Source organism: Neoarius graeffei, chromosome 11, assembly GCF_027579695.1.
Source record: "Neoarius graeffei isolate fNeoGra1 chromosome 11, fNeoGra1.pri, whole genome shotgun sequence".
Classification (NCBI taxonomy): domain Eukaryota; kingdom Metazoa; phylum Chordata; class Actinopteri; order Siluriformes; family Ariidae; genus Neoarius; species Neoarius graeffei.
The window spans coordinates 78,654,848-78,659,186 of record NC_083579.1 but is presented as its reverse complement, the minus strand read 5'-3'; positions in this window follow the sequence as shown (position 1 = coordinate 78,659,186).

Below are 4,339 nucleotides of genomic sequence, written 5' to 3'. Positions count from 1 at the left end.
GTGTGCAACTTAAATCTTTCACTAAGAAGCTTTATAAGATTCTCTGTAGTCTCAATGTAGATAATTCTGCTGGAGTAAAAGGGAAATGGGACTCTGACCTGGGTACAGTAGAGCCTGAGGACTGGGATGCTCTGTGCAGCCAACCCTCTAAGGTCTTGGTGTCTAATTCTGCCTGGGAAAGGCAATTCAAGATTTTACATAGGCTGTATGTCACCCCTGAAGCCAGACACAGAATGAACCCAACTTTGTCTGAGCTTTGTATTAAATGTCAATCTGTTGTTGGATCATTTATTCATTGTTTGTGGAGCTGTCCTCTGGATAGCAGTTCTGGACTAGCCTGGGCCCGCCCATCCTAAGTGTGATGCAACACGGGGGGCTGTTGCTAACTTAGTTTGGCAAGGCAAGCTATCTCCAGCTCTTCCAAGCTCCCGAAAAATCGGGAGCCAATCAACTTTGAGCATCTCCAACGGCCCTGGGTAGAGGCGTGTTCAAGGCAGTGACGTAGTAGAACTGCGACCGGAAGCCATAGATTGCTTACAGAATCTATGCCGGAAGCGCTTCATTCACTAGAAACATTACGAACATGGAGCAGCGGCAAGCCTTTGACACAGCGGTAGATGCTGTATTGAAAGCATTCAACGGGAAGTTCTCATTGAAAACAGAGCAAAGAGCAGCCCTGGAGGTATTTATTGAAAGGAAGGACATTTTCGCCTTGCTCCCGACCGGCTTCGGTAAGAGTTTAATCTACCAGTTAGCCCTGTCGCGTCACATACGTCAGAGGAAAGAGTGATGTGATTGGTTTAAGCTTCGTCACAGCCTTTTCTGGCTTCGACCAGTAGCAAACTGAGGCATTTCAGGGAGGCGGGTCAACCACGCGCTTTGGGAAATGGTTGGGCTTAATATCTATGCCAGACCAATGCTCGCAGAGCTTTGAAGTTGCGTTAGCCAGACTAGTTCTGGACTGTAATTGTTCAACAGTTTAATGTGATTTTCAAGAGTCATCTACAGCTGAGTGCAAGGACCTGTCTGTTGGGACTAGAGGATGAGTTTCCTGCAGATTCTCACAACAGAGACCTTTTACACATTCTCCTACACTGTGCCCGGAAGTGTATCCTGGCCTTATGGATCTCTGATAAAGCTCCCGCTCTCGATCAGTGGAAACAAACAGTGACTAGTATTATTCCATTTGAAGCTTACTCTACAGCATTGAAGGATAAACCCTTTTTATTTTATCGGGCATGGGATCCGTTTCTTGACTACCTCGGCGCCACTGCACCTCGTAGGGTGAGGGCAGGACTTATAGACCTGGCCTGAGAAAAGGATCAGTCTCCCTGAACTCTTGTCTTGCTTATTTTTTTTCTTATTATTTTTTATTTATTTTATTTTTTTGCTGTTGTTGTTTATATTCTATTTTCGATATCTGTCAGGTTTAAATGTCTATGTTTTTCTCTCGGCACATTTACTAGTGCATATTTTATGTTGCTCCTTTCCACACGTGCTTTGCAAAAAAAGTTTAATAAAAATATGTTTGAAAAAAAACCCACATTATTCACATGAAAATAAACACATTTTGAATCTCTTTAAAAATACTACTCGCCTCAATCACATATGCTATAACTAATAACTGACACATACATCACAAAAATATAATTGTTTCATTCTCATCTCAGCAAAAAAGAAAAACAGGACATGGACCAGGAAATGGCTGCTGAGGAGGAAAAGGGCGTGGCAGAGCTCCTGAAAGGCTTTCTTTCTGTTTTAGATCCCTAAGTTTGGACTGTTTTGCCCTCGGGTTCCACAAGTAGTCATGCTCTGGATGTTAATTAGATCAGACCATAAATTAGACAATCTCTATTACAACTAAAAAAAAAAAATCTCACTGGATAACTCTACTGTATGTTAATGTTTTCAGGACAGTAACCCTTTCATTTCTGAAGCAAATTTGATAGAAAATGAGGCCACATTAGAATTCGAAGAGAATAACTCATCTCATCTCATCTCATCATCTCTAGCCGCTTTATCCTGTTCTACAGGGTCGCAGGCGAGCTGGAGCCTATCCCAGCTGACTACGGGCGAAAGGCGGGGTTCACCCTGGACAAGTCGCCAGGTCATCACAGGGCTGACACATAGACACAGACAACCATTCACACTCACATTCACACCTACGCTCAATTTAGAGTCACCAGTTAACCTAACCTGCATGTCTTTGGACTGTGGGGGAAACCGGAGCACCCGGAGGAAACCCACGCGGACACGGGGAGAACATGCAAACTCCACACAGAAAGGCCCTCGCCGGCCACGGGGCTCGAACCCGGACCTTCTTGCTGTGAGGCGACAGCGCTAACCACTACACCACTGTGCCGCCCTCGAAGAGAATAATTATAATGAAATTATCCAGCCATTATCCGTAATCACTTATCCTGTGCAGGGTCGCGGGCAAGCTGGAGCCTATCCCAGCTGACTATGGGTGAGAGGTGGGATACACTCTGGACAAGTCACCAGATCATCACAGGGCTGACACACAGAGACAAACAACCATTCAACCAGACACTAATTATCCTAACCTACATGTCTTTGGACTGGGGGAAACCCACACAGACAGAACATGCAAACTCCACACAGAAATGCCCCTGTCAGCCACTGGGCTCGAACCCAGAACCTTCTTGCTGTGAGGCGACAGCGCTAACCACTACACCACCGTAATGAACTTGTGAAAGAATGAAAACAGTTAAAGATAACATTTGAAACGCTGATTTGTTTGGGCTTCTCTGAAGGACTAGAAGGTCCTGATGGTTCCTCTCTGACGCACATATGCCTTTGTAACAAATAAAAACCCTTCGCATGAATATTATCCATAATTTACAGCAGCTTGTGTTTGTTAACGACTACAAAATGGCAGAAACGGATATGTATTCTGAAAAACCGGGTAAGCCTGGTCTCATCTGCTATGGCTAAATGCTATACAGTTGAACTGCATGAGTGAAATGAGAGTCAGGTTTTCTTGTTCTTTTCAGCTGCTGGAAGCTATTTACTGTAACTTGCTCTTGTTAGCAAAGAGCCGGCACCATTTGGAGACGTGTAGAACAGGAGGTGGGATGAATGCAAAGCACATGGCTTTAAAGCTTACATTGGTTGTTACTAGGAGACAGCAAGAAAAGGATTGCGCTCGGGGTCGAAGTTTCAGTGGACAGAGAAGGAAAGTCTGGGTTTGAGAACAAGGATAAGACATTTCACATTTTCCAAATGAGATTTGCGAAGAATTGTTAATGAATGCAGCAGAAAATAAACAGGAAAACAATTTTGCGCTTGGAGAGAGGTGTCACGATGTATCACATCATATAAAGAGCTGAAGGCATGAAATGAAGCTGTGTGTGTGTGTGTGTGTGTGTGTGTGCCTTGAGAGGTTTGTATTTCTTGAGCCTAAATTACTGCTTCGTCAATATAAATTACCAAAGCTTGGGTTGTTTATAGTCTAAAAGCTATTTCACTGCCTGCAGTCATTTTTGACACATAAATAAACATCTTCATTTCAAGCCAGTGGATGTGAACTGGTCAAACTCTAGATGCAGTCATGCTCGATTTCCCAACAGAAAACTGCACAGATAACACACTGTCATGACGGCATTGGATATTCATTCATTCATTCATTCATGTTTGCCAGTTTATTAATGTAACTGAATCAGGCTTGAACCTCAGTATTTACTGCTGGAGGAGAAAAAGACAGGATCTTTTTCACATATACAGTCCCAGTCAAAGGTTTAGACACCTACTCATTCATAAGTGTTTCTGTATTTTGTATTTCTGACATTGTAGAAAAATACTGAAGACATCAAAACTAGGCGGCACGGTGGTGTAGTGGTTAGCGCTGTCGCCTCACAGCAAGAAGGTCCTGGGTTCGAGCCCCGTGGCCGGCGAGGGCCTTTCTGTGTGGAGTTTGCATGTTCTCCCCGTGTCCGCGTGGGTTTCCTCCGGGTGCTCCGGTTTCCCCCACAGTCCAAAGACATGCAGGTTAGGTTAACTGGTGACTCTAAATTGAGCGTAGGTGTGAATGTGAGTGTGAATGGTTGTCTGTGTCTATGTGTCAGCCCTGTGATGACCTGGCGACTTGTCCAGGGTGTACCCCGCCTTTCGCCCGTAGTCAGCTGGGATAGGCTCCAGCTTGCCTGCGACCCTGTAGAAGGATAAAGCGGCTGGAGATAATGAGATGAGATGAGACATCAAAACTATCAAATAACATCTGGAACATATAATCGACATTAGTGTTTTACTGGGAAACACACCACTCATGTTTTTCAGACAAACTACATCCGGGATATGGAGTAACATATTTTTCGATATC